Below are 27719 nucleotides of genomic sequence, written 5' to 3' on the forward strand. Positions count from 1 at the left end.
CTTAACACAGTCAATGCCAGTTGTTGCACCTACAGTTAATCAATCAGGACCGGGCAGTATCTACACAGCCAGGCTTCGTACCAGCGTCAGCCACGTCACACCTACACTATGGCGCACCAACAGCAGCTGCACAGCAGGTTAGTCAGCTACTACCAACATGGTCATCGCCATACCACACAATGTAGCCGGTGGATTAGCACCGCCCTATCTTCCCAGCTCAGGCAGTTACTGCGGCGTTGCAGCCTTCCTATATTCTGCCCTATCCCCCAGCTCAGGCAGCTATTCAGCCATTGCAGCCTTCCTATCATCTGTCTTATCCCCCTCAATATGCCGCAGCACATGCACAAGAGCTCAACAGTTTCGCGGCCAATGGTACAGTCATTCACTACTGCATCTCCTCTGCCTATGCAGCCTGTTCCAGTACCGGCACTCCCAAAGTTAACGAACGACAGTGAAAGGGAGTTGACAGATCTGAAAATGGCACTGGATCATCTCCTGAACCCACATGCTGAGCTGTCGGAACATTACAAGTATAGGGTCCTCATGGAGCAGCTGGTGCTGGAAGAAGCCCGCCTAATTGCACATGCTTGCCGCCATCACGCTCCACCCTACACCAATGCAAGCCCTACAGCAGGAATATGGACAGCCTCATCTGCTTGCCCAAAGGGAAATCGCTGCAATCTTGAATTCACCTGAAGTCAAAGCAGGGGACTTCAAAGCCTTCCAAAGTTTTGCCCGCCGTGTTGACTTGTTGGTAAGGATGCTCACCTCTCTAGAGGGCCCAAATGGACTGGAGTTGACGTCAACAGGCCATGTGGATAGGGTTGCTTCAGTAAGCTTCCAAGAAATTTGAGGGACAGATTCATAGAGCATCTGCAAGTACGTGGTCGACTGCGGACACAGGGCCTTAATCCTTACAATCTCAGAGACCTTGCAGGGTGGATGAAGGTGACAGCTCAACGGCTGTCATCCAAACTTTGTCATCGAAACCAAACCGAAGCCGTTAATGGCAAAAGGACAAGAACGCAGTTTCACCAAAGCAAAGGGCTCCGCCAGTGACCATCTACCATGGTAGTGACACCTCCCAGGCTGAGCCTACACCGCTTATGGTATCAACACCCCCAACCCTGAAAACAAAGAAATACAGACTGAGAGTCTGTCTCTTTTGTAAAAGTAACGATCATTATCTCTCACAATGCCCGACAATTGTGACGCAGACAGCAGATCAGATAGAGATGTGGATTACAGAGGGTAGAAGATGTTGTAAGTGTGGTGGCACTGGCCATGAGCCTGGCACTTGTACACTAAAGAAGCCATGCAGTGAATGTCAGGAGATTCACCTCCATGTACTGCGCTCATCGCTAAGCCAAATTCAGGTGTCTACCTCATCACCGCAGTGGAGGGAGCATCACTTACCCTTATCAAACAAGTTGCGGGTGTCTATCTGAAGATCGTTCCTGTCATTGTGAGTAATGGAAAGAAATCATTGCATACATATGCAATTCTGGATGACGCGCCCGACGCATTACCATCATTCTCACAGAGGCAACACACCATCTTGGGCTTGCGGAGAACTTGAGTCCATGGCCCTGAGAACAATAAGACAGGACGTTGCTCACATCAAGGGGTCATCTGTTAGTTTCCAGATCGCATCACCATCTAAACCTGACAAAGGACATGCCATAATAGGGGCATTCTCTGCTAAATGCCTGACATTGGCTGAAATCGCAATCTACCCAGTGCCTGCTTTGCAGAAGCGCTACCACAACCTGAGAGGAATCCGATCCAGCCCTTCAGCAAAGTGCAGCCACTTCTCCTCATCGGGCCGATAACACGCACCTGATCTTTGGCCAAGGAACCTGTAGCGCTCAGCCCTAGTGGCGGACCAGCAGCAGTACACACAGAGCTTGGCTGGACTCTCGGGGCCTGACGGACTCATGCCTCATCAAGTGCCAACCAACTGCTACTTTACCTGCTTCAGACCAGCTCCCGATGACCTTTATCAACATGTGGAGCGTTTGTGGCCTCGATGTCCTGCCCTAGGAGCGAGAAAATGGCAACACGGTCACGTCAGGACCAAGAAGCTGTTAATCTCCTGGAGGAGCGCACAATTGTGTGGAAGGATGGTGACACTTTGCGACGCCATTAAACGCCATTGCACGCATCTACAGAAAATGCACCTTTTGACTTTGTTATGCGGACTCTCGCGCGTGCACGGAAAAGGAGACTGGCAGGCGACCCGGCCAGCGCTCATCTACGAGGCAGAGATAAAGAAGCTTATTGATGCAGGGTGTGTCAAAAGCTCAGTCGAGGAGAGTTACCCAGACGCGGCGTGAGTCGGGGTTTATTCTCACATCACTTGGTTGAACACAACGGAAAACACAGGCTTGTGTTTAATTGTTCCTTCACTTATCAGGGACTCTCCCACAATGACCAACTCACTCCCGGTCCAGCTCTTAGTCCATCGTACTTGGGGTGCTCTTGAGGTTCAGAGATCATTCCGGCCGTGGCGAAGCGGTAAAGGCGATGTTCCACCAGGTGCGCCTGTTAACGAGAGGCCCAACCCCTGGTGCGTTTGCCTGGAGGAACCTAAGACGGAATGAGCCCCCCCAGACATCTACCAGTGGAAAGTCCCGCCGTTTGGCACAACTAGCAGCCCCTGTTGTGCTACCTCGCCACTTCTAAAGCATGTCAAGGATCATGCAGCCGGAAATGAGGACGTTATGCAAGCTCTAGAAGAATCGTTCACGCGTTGACAACTGTCTCTGGAGCCTTTCTACTGCTGCAGCTGCTACACATCTGGTGGACAAACTCCGCAACCTGCTGGAAACTGGTGGGTTCGAGATCAGTCAATGGGCAAGTAATGATTTGTCAGTTGTCTCTCATCTCCCTGCTGAAGCTAAATCCAAAACCACTGACCTCTGTCTTCTGGAGAAGCACTCCGACCCACAAGAACCAGCTCTGGGACTGAGTTGGCACTGTCTTCCTGATAGGCTACAAGATCAGACCGCTAGAGACATTAGCCTACCAGCGCACTATGTACTGTGTGTTGGCCACCCAGTATGATCCCTTAGGCGTGATCATCCCATACAATACACGGGCAAAGGTTTCTGATGCAGACGCGTTATGGGCAAAAAAAGAGAATGGGATGATCTTAACCTCCCACCTGATCTCTTGGCAGCATGGGTCAGCTGGGAGAAGAACTAGCAGACTTGGCGAACATTATATTACCTCGGAAGTATATTCCACGACAGTTCGACCCAGCGGACACACAATACAATTTACATGTGTTCTGTGACGCATCTGAGCATGCTTATGGACCTGTGGCCTACTTGGTGATGGTGAGTGCAGGCAAGGTTCATGTCACTTTCATGATGGCCCATTCACGTGTCGCACCAAAGCGACAAATATCAATGCCACAACTTGAACTCTGTGCAGCATTAACCGGGGCCCAACTGTCTTCCCTCCAGCACATGGAGCTCACGTTACCACTTAAGAACACCCATCTCTGGACTGATTCTACGATAGTCTTGTCCTGGCTGAAATCCGACTCCTGTCGCTTCAAGGTTTTTGTCGGCAACAGAGTCACAGAGATACTGGAGTTAACTAGCCCCTGTGATTGGAGATAAGTTGATTCAGCCAACAACCTGGCAGATGATGTCACCAGAGGCAAAACGCTGCCTGAGCTCACAGATCCAAACCTCTGGATCCAAGGACCTGCATTCCTCTGGGGCCCGTCCAGTAGAGCAGTGGCCAGTCCCCCCACGGTGCTGCAGAGTCAGAGGTTCTAGATGAGCTGAGAAGGGATGTCTTCTGTGGGCTAACTCCAGCTCCGTGCCGCTGCCAAGATGTCACCCAGTTTACAGACTGGTCAGAACTGGTAAAGGCCACGCAGCAGGCTTTAAACGGCGGCAGGAACAGATGTCAATGCACAGAAGTAGTGAGATGGCAGGACGCCCCCCCCTGTTGCAATCATGCCATACTGACAGCTTCCGGAAGAGATGAATGCCCTTAAAGCCAATAAACCAGTATCATCGCGATTGAAGATGCTGGCACCGGCGATGGATGTTCATTCTGGATTAATGAGAGTGGGAGGACGTCTACGATGTGAACCAAACTAGCGTGGAGGATATCCATCCTATTATCCTGGACTGCAATCACCAAGTGACACGCGTCTCAGCGTTTGATATAAAGCTGCTGCATCCAGGGCCCGAATGGGTATTTGCCGAACTCGGCGGCCAATACTGGGTTCTCCGGGGTCGACAGGCAATCAAGCAACACCAAAGGACATGTGTGGACTGGCAAAGATGGAGAGGCAAGCCAGCAGTGCCAGTTATGGCCGGACTTGCCACCCGGCAACGCCTGCGGCTTATCCAACCTCTGTTCTTCTCCACAGGAGTGGATTGCTTCGGACCTTACACCGTAAAGGTCGGTGGGCCCATGAAAGCGGCTTTGGGGTAATCTTCAAGTGCCTAACAACAAAGTGCATACACCTGGATCTGATCAACAGCATTGATTCTGCTGCTTTTTGCTAGCCCTCAGACGTTTCGCCCGCCCGTCGTGGCACCCCATCTGAGATCCTGTCCGACCAAAGGGACAAATTTCCGAGGTGCAGAAAGAGAACTGAGACCTTCGCTGCCATGGAGCCTCAGGTACGTGAAGGTCTAGCTAAGCATCAGATCACGTTCAAGTTTAATCCCCCTGGGGCCCCTCACTTTGGGGGCATATGGGAGCAGGAAATCCGTTCCACTAAGACTGCTCTACAGGTTGTCATGGAGACCGAAGCTCTTCCTGAGGAAGTCCTTCTGACACTGCTGATTGAGGTGGAAAAAATGCTTAACTCTAAACTATTGGGATATGTGTCAGCTGATGCAGCAGACCCAGACCCTGGGACGCCAAATATGCTTCTAATGGGGCGGCGGGACGCCTCTCTGCCACAAGTATCGTATGCTCCCACCACTGCCACAAGAAAACGGTGGCAGCATAGCCAGGTGATGGCAGATCACTTCTGGTCACAATTTATCAGGAGCTACTTACCACATCTCCAGGTCCGTCAGAAATGGCAGCATCCCACCGACAACCTTACACTTGGGACTGTAGTAATGATAGTGGACCCCCAGTTACTGCGGGCCTCCTGGCCTGTGGGCAGAGTGGTCAAAGTCCACACCAGCGCTGATGGATGTGTTAGATCAGCCGAGGTCAAAATCAATGGCCGTAGTTATCATCGCCCAGTTGCACGTTTGGTCCAATTGCCAGGATGACAACTGACCAACAGAGATATGGATAAGGGAATTCATGTGTAGTCTATGCTGTGTGCCCTCCTCAAGAGGCTGAAGTAGCCTACAGCAGGAGAGAGACGAGAGAGACCCAAATGTATTTATATATTTTAAAACCTGCTAAACCATGTTTAAGCAACCTTTTATCAATGTATTGGTCAGTGCTACCCAATCGTAGCACACTGTACTGGTGGGGAAACATGCCAGCATCTGATAAAAAGAAGTCAGTCAGCCAGCTGCTCCCTGACTAGTGCTGCTCTCCGGGAGGGTCTGGCTCATGTCTGGCGCTGCCTCTGCCGACCGAACACCGGTGTGGAGGCTCTGCCGACCGAACCCCGCGGAGCACTCTGCTACCCCTGTTGTGTGGCCGGTGTATTGCATTTCACGCATCGCCCGTGACGCTTGCGTCTACTTGCGTCCGCTGTTTAAACTATGAAAGGGATCGCGTCGCTCGCGTTGCTTGTTCGCGTTGCTTGTTCGCGTTGGTCGCGTTGCACGCGTTGACTCTGTAATGGCCCTTAATGAGAGCAGGCTGGGAGGCTTTTAATGTGAAAGGGTGGAGGAAGTGGACCCGTTTACCTCAACAGCTGATCCATCTTCTCTGAGACCATCTTCTGCCTATCTGTCTCTCTGTTTACCTGAACAGCTGATCCATCTTCTCTGAGACCATCTTCTGCCTGTCTGTCTCTCTGTTTACCTGAACAGCTGATCCATCTTCTCTGAGACCATCTTCTGCCTGTCTGTCTCTCTGTTTCCCTGAACAGCTGATCCATCTTCTCTGAGACCATCTTCTGCCTGTCTGTCTCTCTGTTTACCTGAACAGCTGATCCATCTTCTCTGAGACCATCTTCTGCCTATCTGTCTCTCTGTTTACCTGAACAGCTGATCCATCTTCTCTGAGACCATCTTCTGCCTGTCTGTCTCTCTGTTTACCTGAACAGCTGATCCATCTTCTCTGAGACCATCTTCTGCCTGTCTGTCTCTCTGTTTACCTGAACAGCTGATCCATCTTCTCTGAGACCATCTTCTGCCTATCTGTCTCTCTGTTTACCTGAACAGCTGATCCATCTTCTCTGAGACCATCTTCTGCCTGTCTGTCTCTCTGTTTACCTGAACAGCTGATCCATCTTCTCTGAGACCATCTTCTGCCTGTCTGTCTCTCTTCTCTCTCTCAGAGCTTTGGCTCGTTCTCTCATCTTCGCCTGTCTCTCCACCGGAGTCTCCATCTTCTCCTCCATCTCCTGCAGGAGCTGCTGCTCCTCCTCCACCAGCAGCACACGCAGCCTGGAGACACACAGACAGGCAGACAGACAGACAGACAGACAGACAGACAGGTGGATATCAGATGAAAGTATTGTATCACATCTCACAGCTCCCATAAGTCCAGTACTTCATACTGTAACTGTCTCTGTGTTCAGACCCCGTGGACACATCTGTTCTGATCCAGTCTCTGGTCTGTTAGCTTGCTTTTCCTGGACCATCGCCCCAATGTGCTGATAGAATGTATTCATACACTACATGTGATGTGTAATCTAATCTATGTGTAAATGTATTCATACACTACATGTGATGTGTAATCTAATCTATGTGTAAATGTATTCATACACTACATGTGATTGTAATCTAATCTATGTGTAAATGTATTTATACACTACATGTGATGTGTAATCGATGTGTGAATGTATTTATACACTACATGTGATGTTGAGTCTATGTGTGAATGTATTCATACACTACATGTGATGTGTAATCTGTGTGAATGTATTTATACACTACATGTGATGTGTAATCTATGTGTGAATGTATTCATACACTACATGTGATGTGTAATCTATGTGTAAATGTATTCATACACTACATGTGATGTGTAATCTATGTGTGAATGTATTTATACACTACATGTGATGTGTAATCTATGTGTGAATGTATTTATACACTACATGTGATGTGTAATCTATGTGTGAATGTATTTATACACTACATGTGATGTGTAATCTGTGTGTAAATGTATTCATACACTACATGTGATGTGTAATCTATGTGTGAATGTATTCATACACTACATGTGATGTGTAATCTGTGTGTGAATGTATTCATACACTACATGTGATGTGTAATCTAATCTATGTGTGAATGTATTTATACACTACATGTGATGTGTATTCTATGTGTGAATGTATTCATACACTACATGTGATGTGTAATCTATGTGTGAATGTATTCATACACTACATGTGATGTGTTATCTGTGTGAATGTATTTATACACTACATGTGATGTGTAATCTATGTGTAAAATGTATTCATACACTACATGTGATGTGTAATCTATGTGTGAATGTATTCATACACTACACTGTGATGTGTAATCTATGTGTAAATGTATTCATACACTACATGTGATGTGTAATCTATGTGTAAATGTATTCATACACTACATGTGATGTGTAATCTATGTGTAAATGTATTCATACACTACATGTGATGTGTAATCTATGTGTGAATGTATTCATACACTACATGTGATGTGTAATCTATGTGTGAATGTATTCATACACTACATGTGATGTGTAATCTATGTGTGAATGTATTCATACACTACATGTGATGTGTAATCTGTGTGAATGTATTCATACACTACATGTGATGTGTAATCTATGTGTGAATGTATTCATACACTACATGTGATGTGTAATCTGTGTGAATGTATTCATACACTACATGTGATGTGTAATCTGTGTGAATGTATTTATACACTACATGTGATGTGTAATCTATGTGTGAATGTATTTATACACTACATGTGATGTGTAATCTATGTGTAAATGTATTCATACACTACATGTGATGTGTAATCTATGTGTGAATGTATTCATACACTACATGTGATGTGTAATCTGTGTGAATGTATTTATACACTACATGTGATGTGTAATCTATGTGTGAATGTATTCATACACTACATGTGATGTGTAATCTGTGTGAATGTATTCATACACTACATGTGATGTGTAATCTGTGTGAATGTATTTATACACTACATGTGATGTGTAATCCATGTGTAAAATGTATTCATACACTACATGTGATGTATACGCCTCCCTGTCTAGCACTGTTATTTTTTTACTTCTGCATTGTTTACTTGTTTACATTTACTCCAGCACTGTTTCATCAATGCCCTTGCACTGCTAACACCCAAAACTGTACAATATTTTTTTTTTTTCCATAACCTGGCCATAAACCTGTGCAATATATATATATATATATATATATATATATATATATATATATATATATATATATATATATATATATATATATATATATATATATATATAAAGTACAGGCCAAAAGTTTGGACACACCTTCTCATTCAATGCGTTTCCTTTTATTTTCATGACTATTTACATTGTAGATTCTCACTGAAGGCATCAAAACTATGAATGAACACATGTCTCATATTTTAGATTCTTCAAAGTAGCCACCCTTTGCTGTTTTATTAATAAGGGGAAAATTTTCACTAATTAACCCTGACAAAGCACACCTGTGAAGGTAAAACCATTTCAGGTGACTACCTCATGAAGCTCATTGAGAGAACACCAAGGGTTTGCAGAGTTATCAAAAAAAGCAAAGGGTGGCTACTTTGGAAGAATCTAAAATATAAGACATGTTTTCAGTTATTTCACACTTTTTGTTAAGTACATAATTCCATATGTGTTCATTCATAGTTTTGATGCCTTCAGTGAGAATCTACAATGTAAATAGTCATGAAAATAAAGAAACATGTTGAATGAGAAGGTGTAATATTAATACATATATACTATATATATATATATATATATATATATATATCAGTGGCGATTTCTTTAAGACTGCAAGGGAAGCTCAGCTTCCCCTAAAATGTCTAAAATTTAAATGGTCAAATATGTCCTATTGTGTTAACATTTTATTGACTAAAATGCGTTAGAATACGTTAATCTCGAAGACAAGTTGGTTCAGAATCAGCTGACTCGATTTCCTTCTCATACATTCCCGTAGCGTCTCAGTGCATTTCCCTGTTGAAGCCTGGCGTCCGCTGACTTCAATGGGACTGCTTTGAGCAGTTTTTTTCAGCGCTTTGAAACTAGACGGTCATTGGATAAATGCTGCGATTATGTCCCGCCCACGGACGCTCAGCGTCTCTGGGGGTCAATGGAGCAGTGGGGCTGGCCTGGACGCTGGGCTTCTGCGTGATGATTGGAGGGTCTGTCGAAGGACTGTATCTCATTTTGATTGACAGCGATTTTGTACTATAAAAAGTCGCCGAAACTGTTCAACTTCAAGCAGAGCTCAGCTCAGTCCCATCGCGGATTTTACAAGTCTAGCTAGTTGAAAGACAAACTGCTGCAACCAGTTTCTTGGTATTTGCTTGGCGAAATTGCTAGCCAATTTTCATCATACATTTCATACAATTATACTCCACATTCCTTGTTTCAGTTTAACCTAATTCCTACATTTCCTCGCCGGGTTTAATATCGTTTTGTTAGATGTTTGTTCATTCATTCATTCGTACAGTAGGCTAGGCTAGTGTTGTAGGGGTGAGCTAGCCAGCTAGCAAACTGCACAAGATGGCAGACAATGCTAATATTGCCGACCTGATTTTGGCGGGCAGCCATTTGAAAGTCTTCCTTATGAGGAGAAACTTAGAATTAAGCAGCAGGGTTAGATCAACACTTAAGATTGATTTAGTGCAAAAGACAGGGCAAAGTACCAGGTCTGTTCAGCTCTCCTGGTATGACAAAGTTATATATATATATATATATATATATATATATATATATATATATATATATATATATATATATATTGAATTAAAAGATATATATATATATATATATATATATATATATCTTTTTAATTCTCTGTATATAACCCTCTGTCCACTGTAGACATATAATCTGGTAAACCTGTATTTATCTAACTCTACACTGTTGTACATAATTAATCTCTATCGTCTACATAACTGCACAGAATAATACTGTACTCAACCTGCACTTTGGTATTTAATGCTTCTTTTGCACTTCTGGTTGGATGTCCACTGCATTTCATTGGCTCTCTACCTGGACTCTGCTAAATGACTAATTTAATCTAATCTGAAAAGTGTGCATTTTCATACACATGGAAATTTAGATGTCTAATTAACTTACGAAAGTAAGAAAAAGTCAGAAGAACTCTCCGGTGGCAGTATAACTTTAAATTAAATTATATTTTAGTGTAATCTTATCTGATTTATGAACTATTTTCATTTCTCAGCTCGTAATTTTAAAGTTTTTGCTTTCTTGGTGGATGTGTGAAACCCAGTTTAGTTTGTATGTGTAACATTAAAATGCCAAATAAAGGAATGTTGACTAAGAGCCCAACCTGTCCCTCCTCTGGTCCACGTGGACCTCCTGCTGGGTCAGAGCAGCTCCGACTTGTCTCTGGACGGATCCTTGGAGGAAGCGTCGGTCTGAAGTCTGCAGCCACCAAGTCTTCATGTTGAAGCTCTGCTGGTTCTTGGTGAAGTCCTGGATCTCTTCTCTGGCAGCGTCCTGCTTCTGTCGGTCCAGGATCAGATGGTCCACAGGCCTCCTGGACGGGAACTTGGCTCTCTGTTTGACACACAAATCACACAAACACACACTTATTCTTTAGATATTAATCAGCTTATTTGAGAAAAAAAAAGTCACTTTTGTTGACACTTTTGTCTCCTTTTCCAAAGTTTTTCTCACTTTTTTAGACGTTCTTGTCACTTTTCTGACTTTCTTTCTTCCTTTTCGACAGAGATATAACTTCATTAAAACCTCTCTTTCTCCTCTTGAACTTCATAGTTCAGTTCAGTTCATCCCTGAACACATATTTACACAATCAGCAGCCAGAAAACTCAGCCGGTTGTTTCCTCACTTTGTTGCTCAGAAGCCAAGATTATAATAATGTTTGTTAAAGCAAAAATATTGATTATAGCCTTTATATAGATTACTGATTCCCCATTCATCGTTAAATAGTTAAATAGTGTGCATTCATACTTTAATTTTCTTGTCTTTATACAATGGAGGAAAAGTGTAATACAGGATATTTCCCAGGAGATGTCACCACAGACACACAGTTGATAATATTAATATTATCAGTGGACCACAGACCTATAGTAGTTACCTCCTCCAGTGATAGAATATTAATATAATCAGTGGACCATAGACCTATAGTAGTTACCTCCTCCAGTGATAGAATATTAATATTATCAGTAGACCATAGACCTATAGTAGTTACCTCCTCCAGTGATAGAATATTAATATTATCAGTGGCCCATAGACCTATAGTAGTTACCTCCTCCAGTGATAGAATATTAATATTATCAGTGGACCATAGACCTATAGTAGTTACCTCCTCCAGTGATATAATATTAATATAATCAGTAGACCATAGACCTATAGTAGTTACCTCCTCCAGTGATAGACAGAGACTTCACCAACATGTATTTAACCTCCTGTTGTTTTCTGACTTTCATTTTAAGAAATGTTGGTTTCTTTCCGACCAAATTGCCCAAAAATAACTGACTGAAGTTGACTAGAAGTATAGATGTAACACAGCCTGTTTTTTAGCCTTAAATTAGTTGTTTGTTTCCATGTTGAATCTACGTGTTCGTTTGATTATATTTATATTATTATATATTTAAAATAAAAACACATCTCAAAGCCGTTTTTAACCGTTTGGTTTATGTTGAATTAAACTGGACTTTAAACACCTCTGACCTATATTAACTAGTTACACAGATTACACACACACACACACACACACACAATCAGATGGTTAAACTAGTTACACAGATTACATATGGTTGAAATAGCTAGCTAGATAGGCAGGTTTTCTGACCGTTGTAGCTAGCTAGTTGTCAGTTGGTGCCGCGTGTGTGCCGTTTGTGTACCGTGTGTGTGTGTGTGTGTGTGTGTGTGTGTGTGGTGTGTTTTACCGTGTGTGAAACCGTGTGTGTGTGTGTGATATATTGTGTGTGTGTGTGTGTGTGTGTGTGTGTGTGTGTGTGTGTGTGTGTGTGTGTGTGTGTGTGTGTGTGTGTGTGTGTGTGTGTGTGTGTGCCGTGTGTCTCACCAAAGCGACTGAATGAGGCGTCGGTCCCGTGAACTCCCGACATTTTGTTGTTCTTTGACTCAGCAGCATTTTAAAAACATCAAGATGTCAAACTTAACGTCGACTTTTCTCCTTTGTTGATGAAGTTATGATGAAGTTATGATGAAGTTATGATGAGTTATGATGAGTTATGATGAGTTACCGAGGCGGCTCAGTCTCTCAATGTTTGGTTTCACACACACACAACAGTACAGGCGTTCCGTTACCATGGTGAACACTACCGAGCCAACAGCGCCGCTCATTGGTCAGAGCCAACAGCGCCGCTCATTGGTCAGAGCCAACAGCGCCGCTCATTGGTCAGAGCCAACAGCGCCGCTCATTGGTCAGAGCCAACAGCGCCGCTCATTGGTCAGAGCCAACAGCGCCGCTCATTGGTCAGAGCCAACAGCGCCGCTCTTGGTCAGAGCCAACAGCGCCGCTATTGGTCAGAGCCAACAGCGCCGCTCATTGGTCAGAGCCAACAGCGCCGCTCATTGGTCAGAGCCAACAGCGCCGCTCATTGGTCAGAGCCAACAGCGCCGCTCATTGGTCAGAGCCAACAGCGCCGCTCATTGGTCAGAGCCAACAGCGCCGCTCATTGGTCAGAGCCAACAGCGCCGCTCATTGGTCAGAGCCAACAGCGCCGCTCATTGGTCAAAGTCATAAAAGTAGGTCAAATGTTTCTTGAGGAGCAGGGGACTCTGTAGTGGTTTAGAGCAGGGGCTCTCAAACTTTTTTCAATAATGTACCCCCTTTGAATTGTGTTTTTAAGCCAAGTACCCCCTGACCAGCCCAAAATAATTTTTAACCTATATAAAGAGGAACAATACAGTGTCTGCAGTGATATATTTACTAAACAACAACCTTGTAACTGAGATTACATTAAATGCTACATTTCAAATGTTCAGAATCCATCACTTCATTCATTCATTATTATATTATATTATTCTTTTAGGAATCATTCATGACATATTTTTATATGAGCATTTTGCAAAAAGTTCACGTACCCCCTGCAGTACTCCAAAGTCCCCCCAGGGGTACGCGTACCCCCATTTGAGAACCACTGGTTTAGAGAGCTGTTGAAATATAACTAAGTACATTTACTCCAGTACTGTACTTCAGTAACAAATGTTGAGGTACTTGTACTTTACTTGAGTCTTTTCTCTTCATGCCACTTTCTACTTCTACTCTGCTACATTTCAGAGAGAAATATTGGACTTTTTACTCCACTACATTCATCTGTTACAGCTTTAGTTACTAGTTACTTTAGTTACTCCACTACATTCATCTGTTACAGCTTTAGTTACTAGTTACTTTAGTTACTCCACTACATTCATCTGTTACAGCTTTAGTTACTAGTTACTTTAGTTACTCCACTACATTCATCTGTTACAGCTTTAGTTACTAGTTACTTTAGTTACTCCGCTACATTCATCTGTTACAGGTTGTTATATAGGCCTTAGTGGTCCCCTAATACTGTATCTGAAGTCTCTTTTATATAGACCTTAGTGGTCCCCTAATACTGTATCTGAAGTCTCTTTTATAGAGACCTTAGTGGTCCCTAATACTGTATCTGAAGTCTCTTTTATATAGACCTTAGTGGTCCCCTAATACTGTATCTGAAGTCTCTTTTATATAGACCTTAGTGGTCCCCTAATACTGTATCTGAAGTCTCTTTTATAGAGACCTTAGTGGTCCCCTAATACTGTATCTGAAGTCTCTTTTACATAGACCTTAGTGGTCCCCTAATACTGTATCTGAAGTCTCTTTTACATAGACCTTAGTGGTCCCCTAATACTGTATCTGAAGTCTCTTTTATATAGGCCTTAGTGGTCCCCTAATACTGTATCTGAAGTCTCTTATATAGACCTTAGTGGTCCCCTAATACTGTATCTGAAGTCTCTTTTATATAGACCTTAGTGGTCCCCTAATACTGTATCTGAAGTCTCTTTTATATAGACCTTAGTGGTCCCCTAATACTGTATCTGAAGTCTCTTTTATATAGACCTTAGTGGTCCCCTAATACTGTATCTGAAGTCTCTTTCCCAAAATTCAGCCTTGGTGCAGAACTACAGCCACTAGAGCCATGATGTCTCTCTCTCTCTCTCTCTCATGGGGGGGCCAAATTCTTTTCACATTTAAAACTTGTGTCACCTGCTGGCCAAAAGAACACATCACTGCTGGTTTATCTTCTCAAATTAAACCTTTATGATTATAAATTAATTCACTGAGTTTGACTTTTTACAAACGACAATTTTTAATACATACAGAGAAAATCATGAGAGAAAATACAACAACAAACAAGCAGTTACCAAATTAAAAAAAAATATATTCAAATCATCTTATTGAATTAGTAAATAGCCTAAACTTTGTTTCACATCAAACTTCCAATTGATTGTTAAAAAATTGTTTAATGACATCAGTGTTTTCTAATTGGCAGAACGTGCCATAGTTGATGTACAAGTTGAAACATGAAAAGGAAATATTATAAACAAAAGGTGAGTTTCTCTCTCTACGTCCTCCACTTATTTTATGTCCAACAATGTTTGAAAACAAATTTTAACTTTAGAAGTTTTATTGTTTGACCTGAACTATTTGACAGATTCACATTCAACATGATTCAACACAACATATTCAGAAATATAATACTATTTGAAGTATATATTCTATAGTTTTATTTATGTATGTGTATATGAGTGTTTCTAGTGAAACAAGGACTAAGTATAAAATAAAATGGTTTCATTAACATAACAAAGAAACATGTTTATTGAAGAAAGTTCAGACTCCAAAAGCTGCTGCTGATGATCCAGTGAAGACACTCTGAGCAAACTGGTTTCATCAAGCAGACATTTTATTAATGATTCACAGAAACTACATCAGTCAGGATGTTATTTCATGAGGAACAAGGTAATATAATAAATAAGTTATTTGCCCCCTTGGGGAATTAATAGTTTTTTACTTTGTTGTTATTTTGCTTCATCTACACACACAGGAAGATGTAGACATGCGTTGATATGGATTAACATGCACAGCACAGCGATCAGTTAGGTAGTTTCCAGGAGGATGACTGGTACCTCTCCAGATACCAGTCACCACTCACACTACCCTCTGGTCCCAATATATATTGTAAATACATTTAACTACTCAAAATAAAAATAAAGAACAAAGTACAACATGAAATGATCAACATGTTTCCACATGACCCGTGTCTTTTGAAATATTCTAACTAGTCAAAGCATGAATAAACATGAAGACAAGGGTACATAATATATTTTCATATATATTAATGAATATAGGACTATATCAAATAAAACATTCAGCTCCAACACAGCAGAACATTTCTGTCTGAGTTCAGTTCTGTAACATCCTCTATACAATCTGAATAACAGTACACAATAATCAACTGAACAGCACGTTAGAGAAACAAAATCCTTAAACTCACACAAAGAAACTAAAGAACATGTATTAGTGTTCAACATGATCTGATGGGGGGGGGGGGGGCTGTACTCAACATTAAACAGCAGGGGGCTTCCTCACTGCATTTAAATACAGAGATGTCCCAAACTGTTCTCTCATACAAGCTTAACTACAAGAAAAAAACTGCCAGTACACCGAAGAGGGCTCAGTTTCCAGGAATTTGAAATTTACAATTTTGGAAAAATCAAAAACATCACACTTGATATAAATTTAATGAAACCCATTTGATCAACAGTGTAGACCTTGTTTTCTACAGAACTGTCTGCTCTCAGGGATTCTGTCATCTAGTTCATCATTACTTCTTTAAGTGCTTTACCAGCTGCTTTACAATTTTCTGCTGTGAGTTTACCAAACCTGTACTGCAGTGCTTCTTTGATTCCTTTATCTTCATCCATTCTACTTTTCATCTTTTCCAATCTCTGGACTTTCTCTTAGACTTAGACTTAGGCCCTGTCCCATTTCTCCCCCCTTAAAACTTCCACTTGGTTTTGAGTGCCCTCGACAGTGAAGTCCCCTATACAAGGGAAGTGGAGGTGAAGATCTTTCCCTAAGAAATGGGACACCACTATATGCAAATTAGCGTAGCGAACAGGCTCAACCACGTCACGCGCAGCGTCGAAGTGTTTTACGCGTAGTAGCCAGTACTATTTTCATTCAGGAAAAATGCCGGTTGCAGCTGTTGTGTTCCCTGTTTTGTGGGCTGTGATTGTTTATTTACGGCTGATGAGTCATCAGAGAAGACATGTGGAAAACAGAAGACGCATTCGCCGTCTTTCCCTTGTGGATTTGTTTCAGGTATGTCGATTTGTTTAAATATTTTTGACACTACGTCTCAGTTGTTTATGATTTAACGCTAACTGCTAGCCCAACTAGAACTAACGTTACCTGACGTTAACTGTTGATTGTGTCGATAAAATAAGACGACCTACACATTCAGATCGTATACTTAAATCCAGTCTATGGTTAAATCATTCCGTAATGTAGCATTTAACTGTTTTTGATAGGTTGTCATTTTCTGTGTGTGACATAAGGAGAAAGTAAACAAAAAACAACACACACAACTCCTCCCACCTCCAGCTAGCTGTGCTCTGCTCTTGTCAGCGCATCCTTCTTTTTCTTCCAGTATCAGATTCTCCTGGGGTCAATGTCGAAATGTCTCGCAGCTTTTTTACCCGAAGTTTATACTTTAAAACTCTTTTTCGTTTTGTTGTTGAAAAGTCCGTCAGGTCACTAGCACCAGAGCCCGTCATTCTCTGCTAGCATTAAATGAGACCCGTGTTACATCCAATGTAGCTACTGCCATCTATTGGCACCTGTACGTTACTGCAAACTACACTTGGCTGAGTTAACCATACAGCCGCATTGACTTTAAAATACCGGTAGGACAATAATCCAGAAAAACAAAGTGTGAAAAAAAGCATGAATATATTGTTAAATCTGTTAAATTAAATTTGTAGAAATGTACATTACAATGACCTAGGCCTACCGGCTTTTATTTGAGGAAATACGGTACATAAATGTCACCAATCTACACTGACTGTGGAATGTGTTTTTATTAAGCTACTTTATCAAACTGGTGTTGTTGTACTTATGCAATATAGTTGGTTTAGGGTTTATTGTTTTCCAGGGAATACGTCCCGCGACATATTGCAGGTTGAATGTGGACGCGGCCCATCCTACGCCTGTGGTTTGATGTGGAGTTAAACACAAAAACAAGACTTCAGGGTAAATAGGCGAGCCATGCATGCTGTGCAGCACCTGATGCGGAGAGAGCAGGACCGTGGCTGGGGCAATGATTTTGAAGTCCTTGATCTATGTCTATTGGCTTGCCCATGGACTTTCCTATCGTGTGGTGTCGCGAGTTTTCAGTGTGCCCAAATCCACTGTTCACAGGGTCATACACAAGGTGGCACAGTTTATTTTGGGACAATCTCCATAGAGCCATCGCCTTCCCGAAGCCTGCAGACCTGGACACTGTGCCTGATGGATTTGCATAAGACTTCTCTTTATTGATCCCTTTGGGATGACTCCCGCAGGGAAATTAGATTTCCAGCAGTAGATTTTAGCATCTTACAAAAACACTCTTTAAATAGAAAAAAAGATAGACAAAATACAGTATAAGAATAACAAAACACAACAATAAAAATATTTTGCTAAATATTTTTTCAAAAATAAACAAACAGTAAAACAACAATAAACTACAGATAGATATATAGGTATATAGGACTATGTATGGTATTGTGTTATTATACAGTTAATAAATAAATGACATTTAGCATAAATTAGCAGTTAAGAGCAGTTAGAGTGTCCAGGTATGTATGTGAGTACATTATTAATAATTTATTGCACAGTGTTCTGTTCTGTCATCTTCACCCCATTTCCTCCTCCCCCCCCGAGTGAGGAGTTGTAGAGTATGATGGCATGAGGGACAGGGAAGGAGTTCTTGAGTCTGATGGTCCTCCACTGGGGAAGGAGCAGCCTTCCACTGAACAGGCTCCTCTGGTTGCTGATGACGGTGTGCAGGGGGGGGCTGCCATTGTCAGTAATGTCCAGCAGTTTGTCCAGTGTCCTCCTCTCTGCCACCGTCACCAGTGAGTCCAGCTTCATGCCGACCACAGGAGCCGGCCCGCCTATCAGTTTATCCAGTCTGGAGGTGTCTTTCTTGGATATACTGCCCCCCCCAGCACACCACAGTGTAGAAGAGGACGCTGGTAACCACAGATTGGTAAAACATCAACAGCAGTTTGCTGCAGATGTTGAAAGACCGCAGTCTCCTCAGGAAGTACAACCTGCTTTGTGTCTTTCTGTACAGGTGGCTGGTGTGTGTTGTCCAGTCCAGTTCATTATCCAGCCACAGCCCGAGGTATTTGTAGGATTGCACAGCCTCCACCTCAGCTCCCTCTAGCTGGATGTCTCCTTTCTCCTTCATCTTCTCAATCAAGACATCCAAGTGGACATAAGTGCATAGTGTTGCATTCAGGGCGCTCTGCTCCAGTTTGACAACATGCTGAAAGGATTCCTCCAACAACTGATGTTTTTCTTGCTGAAGTTCCTCCATGTTCTTCTCAAGAGTTTCCAAAAGGCTTGTTTTCTTTTCACCTTCTCTTTTACCCTTTTCATACTTCTCTTTCATTTCCTTTACTGTCTTTTTAATTTTCTTTGTTTTGTTACGATAGATCCATTTTTCTTTCACATGATGTGTTGCAGGACACTTCCCGGTACATACGGTGCAGCGGCCATCTTTTATGACCTCACAGTGTCCTGGATACCAGGCCAGAGTACATGGGTAGTGACAATTCTCTTCACAGACAGTACAGCAGACAGCTCCCCCATAATTTAACCCAAGTGCCCACCATCTCCTCTCATTAACAGTTTTTTTTTTATCTTTGTAGGGCTCATCAACTTCTACAGTGAAGTTCTCATTCTTATTCATCTCTTCTTTGTCTTTCTTCAGCGCTTCCTGAGTCTGTTGGATTTCTGTCCTTTTCAGTTCAATGAAACCAATTCTCTCCTGCAGGTTGTTGATGCATGCTGTCAGTCTGATGTGGGATTTCAATACTTTGTTATCAGGTTCTGAGGTGAAGTTTCTTTCAGAAACTCAGTGAATTTATACATTTCGGCCGTTGTCACATCCCATGCGTGTCTTAGAGCAACTGTATCCCTTATTTTCTTCTCTTTACTCAGGCAGTTATTAAACATAAAATAAGCAGGCTCATTCTTTTTATTTTTGGCACATTTAATGTTTGCATCCTCAAGAGCTTGTAGAACATTTTCAGGGGTAACACCATTTGAGTGTGTGATGAGGGCAACAATGTTCTTCTCCAGGTCTTTTCCAAACAGAGAGATCACTGAATTAAAGATGTACCTCAGTCGGTCATTCAGTCGATTCTCGCTCGCTTTCAGCACCAGACCCACTGCATTAATCTCATGAACTCCATTGACTGAGCGGAACAAGTCAAATAATCTTTGACTGATGATGACATCTTTTTCGATCCCTCTGGTGTCTCCATATCCAGGAGTATCGATGATGGTCAGAGAGTAGGGCAGAGTTTTATCTTCAAAACCAAAGATCTGGTACACGATCACATCTGATGTCTGACTTTCTGATTGACTTTTCTTCTCCTCCTCTACGATCTTAAACCAGACATCATCCTCCCACTTCACAACCCATGGCGTAGTTGACCAGAGCGTTGATCAGAGTAGATTTTCCTGTTCCTGTTTCACCAACAAGTAAGATGGTTTTATTTATCTTGTTTGGATCTTTTTCACCAAAAGTAATTTTTGTCAGAGTTCCAATGTTCTCTTTCTTTGTTGTTGGAGGTTGAATGTCTTCTTTCTTTGGTTTCAGCTGGTAGAGAGTGGGAAATCCTTGATCCTTGATCACATCACTTGTGGAAATGATGTTGCCATGTTTGGATGAGGTATTTCTGTCAAAAAGAAAAAGCAATAAGTTAAACACTGCTGAAATTAGTAGAATTACATAGATAAAATCACTTTACCCCCCCCTCCCATTCCACCACCACTACTACCTCACAGTAAAGCAGTTTAGTCTCTTTATACCACGGCCAACAAACTAAACATTCATTACACCACAGAGGGCACTGTTTCCAGGAATGACACATTTGGCATGTAAAAGGGGGTTACATTTAATTGTCTCTTGAAGTTGTTAAATTAGCATCCCAATTGAACTATCTGTATCAGTTTATCTAGTTATTTGCATCTTTGCAGCTGCTGTTAGTTTACCAAACCCTTACCGTGATGCTGCTCTGGTTCGTTCATCCATTCAACGTTTCATCTCGTCCAGTTTCTTCTTCTTCTCTGTGTCTCCTTTCTCCTTCATCTTCTCAATCAGGAAGTCTAAGTGAACATGAGTGGACAGTGAACCAACCTTCAGGGCGATCTGCTCCAGTTTGACAACACGCTGAAAGGACTCCTCCAACAACTGATGTTTTTCTTTCTGAAGTTCCTCCATGTTCTCCTTAAGAGTTTCCAAAATACTCAACTTGCTCTCACTTCCTGCCTTATTCGTTTTAAACTTCTCCTTCACATCTTTCTTGGTCTTTTTAACTTTTCTTGTCTTGTTCACATACTTCCACTCTTCTTTGACATGAGTTGATCCAGAACAATCGAAATTTTTTACAAAAGTTCCTGTGAAATCAGGCATTTTGGGCCGCAACACTCTAAAAAAAAAAGGCCGAAATCTTGGAGGGACTGTCCTTGTGTGTTTTTTTTCATGTGTTATGGTGCACGTTCACCAGTGTTGTATCACTAACGTTGTATCAAACTTCTGACCGTGCTCCAAATTCCCAAGTCAACACTCAGTTTCCAAAAAATACCGTAGTATCCTGTAATTTAAAACATCAGCATACTGTTTAGGGCCTCTTTCATGTTGCTCCAAGTTAAGCAGCCCACAACGCATTGCTAATTACAGTACTAAACTGTTTAACATGAAAACACTATTTTAGTGTTGAAAATTGGCTGTAAATTTACAGCAATTGCTTACAGTGCTGTAATAAGGTTTAGGTGCAATTATTAACTGGGTTTCAAAGCAGCTTCTTTATTCACAGTATATTGTAAAATACCCCTTTTATTCAAAAAGGCTCATCCTTTCTTTACAGATGCACTTTTAACTCCATTCCCTGCTATCCCCTGGGCTCAGCCAAGTGATGCTGCATCATGGATATAATTGCATTACTTGTTGTTCAGATGTATTTTTATTTTGAAATAAAGAAGCTGTAAAACATAAGGCTGTACACTATTTTTCTTTAGGTGTTTAAACATTGTGACTGAGAGTGGAATTGGCTGCAATACAATGGGCAACAGCTGAAATCTTGCCTAGGGCACCTTTAGTTGTTTAGGGCCGGGTCTGTAATACAGTAGCAGGTGTTGACATAAAATGAAAAGTAACAAGTACCTGAGAGTCAGTGCTAGCATTAACAAGCTAGGCTCACTAGCTTCTACTTACAGAGTGGAATACAATCTTAACAGAAGATTGTTTCTCAAACGTTTGAATGACATCCAAATTCAAATTTAACAATTGATCACACAGTTGTAAGATCAACAGCCATCCTGTTAAAGTCCATGTGGGAGCTTATCAAATATTAATTTAATCTGTGTTCTTATGACACTGTAAAGAGGGAAGGTTATATAAAGTCCTCTGAGGATTTATGTTCTATCATTGTGTGTGCGTGTGTATATATGTATATATGTGTGTGTGTGTGTGTGTGTGTGTGTGTGTGTGTGTGTGTGTGTGTGTGTATATGTGTGTATATATATATATATATATATATATATATATATATATATATATATATATATATATATATATATATATATATATATATATATATATATTAGGGCCGGGACTCGATTAAAAAAATTAATCTAATTAATTACAGGCTTTGTAATTAATTAATCGAAATTAATCGCATTTTAATTGCATAAATATTTGACCTGAGAACAGTGAGAAGTAATTTTTTTCACATGGATTTTTAGTATACCATTGAATAATGACTGAATACATAAGCTTAGGCCGGTTACACACTGCAGGCGTCTCGCGAGCGTGTCAGCCGCGTGGCGTGTCCGTTTATATTTCGGCTTCCATGTTAACAGATTAGAGCTTACACACTGCCGGCGTGAGACGTGCGTCTCAGGCGTGGCTCGAGACGCGCCTGAGACGCGTGCCTTCTAGAAATAGAACCGACGCCTATTTTTCACGCGAGACGCGAGCGTGTTGGAAGCGTTTCCAGGCAAAACAGAATAGGAAAATATGTTTATATGCCATTTAGACACGAATGCATATTAATAAATGACATCTTGATGTTTGAAAGTCTAGGTTTTGACATCAATGTAGATATGATTGTAATACAAAATTTCAGAGAAAATATTTTCAAATGTTGCACTGGTCATACAGAACGAAATAATAATATAAAGGGTAGTAGGATATGCTACGATAACAAGATAACAACGTTAGTGACGGTCCAACATCAGATAGGCTGTATAGGCTCTTTACAGCTACACAGAAAGACCACTTACCCATTTTTTCAAAGTTTGAATCTGTCGGCGCTATGTCCCGAGATCAGCCCTCCCTGTTACCTAGCAGCAGGAGCAGCGCCGCGTCAGACACGCTTCTGGTGTGGAGGACACAGAAAAATCCACGCAGCTGAGACGCAACAGAAACGCCACGCTCGCGAGACGCGTGCAGTGTGTAACCGGCCTAAAGCAACAAAATATTGTTTATTTTTGTTCAACCAAGTCCAGCAGACCAGTGCAATTTTTGCCATTAAGTGTAGCAATAGCATATTTAGAAATATAGTACATTTCAAAAATTCAGGTAGCCTATAGGTAGGTAGACCTTCTTTAGTAAAACACAATACTTTCAAGTCCATTCAGACTTAGTTACCCTGGTCCTTAAACCAGTCATCTGGTGGAGTGGAGGTTGGGTGTGGGTCCTTGTACTCGGAGTCGGGCTAACGTCCACGCTAGCTGCTAAATGTTTAGCGTTGAGGTGATACTTGAGGCTCGATATGCTGCGGTGATGTGAATTCCTTGTTGCATAGCTTGCAACACAACCACGCTCTTATCCACGCTTCCATCCGTTGGTTTTTATAACAACATGTCCCATCCGCGGGGCCGACCAAAGCGGTCTGGTCAGCTTCTTGGTTCATGTTCTCTGTGGTTTGTTGTTGTCTGAAGCAAAGCCGGTCTTTGTCAGAAGTCATGAACGCTAGTTGGTGCGCCAGTATAATCGGTCCGCCGAAACTCATCCAGTGAGAAATGTCCCGCGGTGCAAAAATAAGTGTGATTAAAATGCGTAAAAAATTATTTTTTTGTGTAATTAATTAACGCATTAAAGTCTGTAATTAATTAATCTTAATTAACGCGTTAAAGTCCCGGCCCTAATATATATATATATATATATATATATATATATATATATATATATATATATATATATATATATATATATATAAGTGCTGTCAAACGATTAAAATATTTAATGCGATTAATCGCATTAATGTAATAGTTAACTCGCAATTAATTGCAATTAATCACAAATTTTTCTGCAGTCCCATGTCGAAGTGTCCTTGGGCAAAACACTGAACCCTGAGTTGTGTAAATGTGTGCAAGTGTTTATCTGATGACCCAGTGGCACAGCTATGGAGCTAGATTTGTTTCTTTATTACATGCGAGAAAATAAATGATCTGAGAGGAAAAAAAAGTTTGAGAGCAAAAGTTATCACACTGATAGCAAAAAAGCATTTTATGAGAGAAAAAAATATATTTGAGAGAAAAAGTTTTCATACCAACAGCAAAAAATAATAATATTTGAGACTAAAAAAGTTTATGATGATATTTTCTCATAGAACATAAAAAATATAAATTTGAAAATTTTTTAATTATTTCTGAGAAAAGAAAATCTCTCTCAAAATACTTTTTAACTCTCAAATATATATTTTTGCTATCAGTGTGAAAACATTTTCTCAAAAAAAAAAAGGGTTTCTCTCAAAAGTTTTTCTTCTTGCTCTCAAAACCCAAGTCTTTGCTCTCGATGCAATTTCTTGCCTCGTGTCAGGATTTTGCTCGCTGGAAAATAATGTCAGGGGGCGCGGTCGGTGACGGGCCCGTTCCTATTGGCCAGTCGGGTGAGCACCGTCTTGTCTTGGGAGTCGAACTGAATCATTACACTGGCTGAGCAAGCTCAGCATCACCGAAGATTAAACATTAAATAGGCTAATCCTAAATGTAAGCTAGTTTGCCATTACTGATGCGTTTGTCAGATTGACATGAACAAAGAATAGCATATTCATGAATGTGTATTATATTAATTAGCATGCTAATTGCTAGAAAAGCTAATCACTAATTAGCCATCATGCTAGGTAAACTTGCAAACTCACCTGGTTTGTACCATTTTTAAATCAAATGCCTAATGAATGTTGATTTAGATAGTTTCACTCCTTATTTAGTGAGCTAGTTTCTACCTTTGCCCTTGCTAGCCTCAAAGCACCTGAAGAGTAACTGCTTGTTCATCATATACAACCTCCTGTACAACTTTCAGCTAGTCTGCATGGAAGGTGGCAACCCTATAGCTATAGCGAATATTAGATAGTGATTGATATACCGTTTGAAAGTGTCCCACCTAGTTTTGTGTAAAATAGTCTTTGTATGGTTGTTGCACTCACACCGTTTTAGCTACATTGCATGTGTAGCTTGCAAACCGCTACACAGGGTTTATTCTAAATATTTTTACCATCTAGCCAGGTCTAGAGCTGACAAAGTAAATTGCAGATCTAGAACTAAGGCTGAATCTCATTTCTCATCTTACCTCTTCCCATTCTCACCCCTAGCCCTTGTCCCTCGAAACGGAAGGGTAGGGTGGAAACATACCCCTATGAAATGTGAGGCGCCACTTGGGTACATCATCATATATACTTAGGTCTTGTTGCAATTCAATATTTCTATACACTGCATGGTGTGTTTATCTGTTTCAGTTATCACTGTTTTTGAATGTCATTGATGTTCAGAAACACTTTGTTAAAAAAAATTCTTTATTTCCCAAAAAAATAAACATAACATGCAAAAACATTATAGGAAAATGAAGGAACCATTATCAACTATTAGAACAATAACTTCGATGTCACACTAAAAAAGGCACTCAAATGTATAAAACTAAAAACCACACAAGACTACAAACAAAACAAACTACAGCTATTCTGAAATTCCAGACCATAGTGTGATGCCTGTTGGCCAGTAACCTTTCCCTCCAACCCCATTTCTTTCATTAGTGTCCTGGATCATAACCAACAACAATGTACAGGTACATGAACAGGAATGAATTCAAATGATTACTGCTCGTTTTCAGCCAGAAAGTGGATCAGCTGCTGGGTTTCCTCCGGCGTCCCTGTGTGATACAGGACGGTATATGTAAAGCATGTGTCTCCAAAGCAAGTAGTGTTATGCACTGATATCAAACGAATTTCGCTGCTAATGGAGTTTAGTTAACAATGTAGACATGCATGCAGTCAAGGTAGAGAAATTGCGGGATTGTTTTGCGGTAAATCAGCAATGTAACGGCAACGTTAGCATAGCAAGCTAGCGATTTTTAAAAACGTTTCAGTTACAAATATAGTTGCAAATATCTATGTACATGATTGTGTAGAGCACAAAACAAGACTGTCGTAATTTTTAAATCAATTCTTTGCAGCAAACGTACTTAATTTATGGGTCTCTCTGGTCGACCTGGCAGCCATTGTTCCTTGTTGCGCAATGTATCTGGATACCCCTGGCTGGCATTGCTCAGCCAGTGTAATGATTCAGTTCGACTCCCAAGACAAGACGGTGCTCACCCGACTGGCCAATAGGAACGTGGCCCCGCCCATGACATTATTTTCACAGCGAGAGCAAAATCCTGACACGAGAGCAAGAAATTGCATCGAGAGCAAAGACTTAGGTTTTGAGAGCAAGAAGAAAAACGTTTTGAGAGAAACACTTTTTTTTTTTGAGAAAATTTTTCACACTGATAGCAAAAAATATATATTTGAGAGTTTAAAAAAGTATTTTGAGAGAGATTTTCTTTTCTCAGAAATAATTAAAACAATTTCAAATTTATATTTTTTTATGTTCTATGAGAAAATACTTTCTCTCAAAACTTTTTTTAGTCTCAAATATTATTATTTTTTGCTGTTGGTATGAAAACTTTTTCTCTCAAATATTTTTTTTTCTCTCATAAAATGCTTTTTTGCTATCAGTGTGATAACTTTTGCTCTCAAACTTTTTTTTCCCTCTCAGATCATTTATTTTCTCGCATGTAATAAAGAAACAAATCTAGCTCCATACACAGCAACCTCGGCCACAGTGTGTGAATGGTTCCTGTATTAAGTAAAAGCGCTTTCAGTAGCTATATAAAAACAGTCCATTTACATTTACATTGTTGCCTGGCTTTGACGAGGGGGCGGAGAATTTGCATCAGCTGTGTGCTCGGCCATCAGGTGGTATTTCAGACTGGACGTGCTGCGATGATAGCTCAGTTCACAACCACCAAACACACACAGATCACCTTGGTCTTGTCAATGGAACAATTTGGCAACTTTTTAAAAGTAAACTTTCCATCCAGAATCTTATTGGCATCCATTTCGGAGTCTCGCGCTCGCCATCCACTCAAAACCTAACGTTAGCCTACTACTCTTTGGCCGGCTCGCAAGCCCAAACAAGTGTGTGCGGCGTGCCTGTTGTTTTCTTTCTGGTCTAGCTAGATCTGGTGTGGTGTTGTAGTTTTTCTAACATTACTACTTGTTGCAACAGCATGTGAAATAAACTACAAAATTTGATAGGCCTTAATGAACGTTAATCTCGCGATAAAAAAATGTAACTGACAGCACATATATATATATATATATATATATATATATATATATATATATATATATATATATATATGCACGCATGCATCTAAAAACAAGTGGCATAAAACAGCAATATATACAGTATATCAATATGAATGATAAAACTTTGTAGCAGCTGTTTACATAAAAACTTAGTAGCAGCTGTTTACATAAAATTAAAGAAAAGTAACTGAGAATCAGTGCTAGCATTAGCAAGCTAGGCTAACTAGCTTCCACTTACAGAGTAGAATACAAAATAAACATTAGATTGTTTCCCAAACTGTTGAATGAATTTAGCAAATGATGACAGCAGCCATCCTGTTAAAGTCAATGTGAGAGCTTAGCAAATATTACTTTAATCTGTGTTCTTATGACACTGTGAAGAGGGAAGGTTATATATGGCGTTATATATGTGTCACATTCCTGAGCGAGTAATTGTATGTTTT

General features: G+C 41.0%; 2 pseudogenes; both read right to left on the reverse strand.

Annotated features, from left to right (window-relative positions):
- LOC120545325 overlaps positions 1-12655 on the reverse strand; it is a 39398-nt pseudogene extending 26743 nt beyond the window's left edge.
- Positions 12656-18542: 5887 nt separating this feature from the next.
- On the reverse strand, positions 18543-22099 carry LOC120545300 (annotated as a pseudogene).
- Between the last annotated feature and the right edge of the window lie 5620 nt (positions 22100-27719).

This window comes from Perca fluviatilis, chromosome 17, assembly GCF_010015445.1.
Source record: "Perca fluviatilis chromosome 17, GENO_Pfluv_1.0, whole genome shotgun sequence".
NCBI classification, from domain to species: domain Eukaryota; kingdom Metazoa; phylum Chordata; class Actinopteri; order Perciformes; family Percidae; genus Perca; species Perca fluviatilis.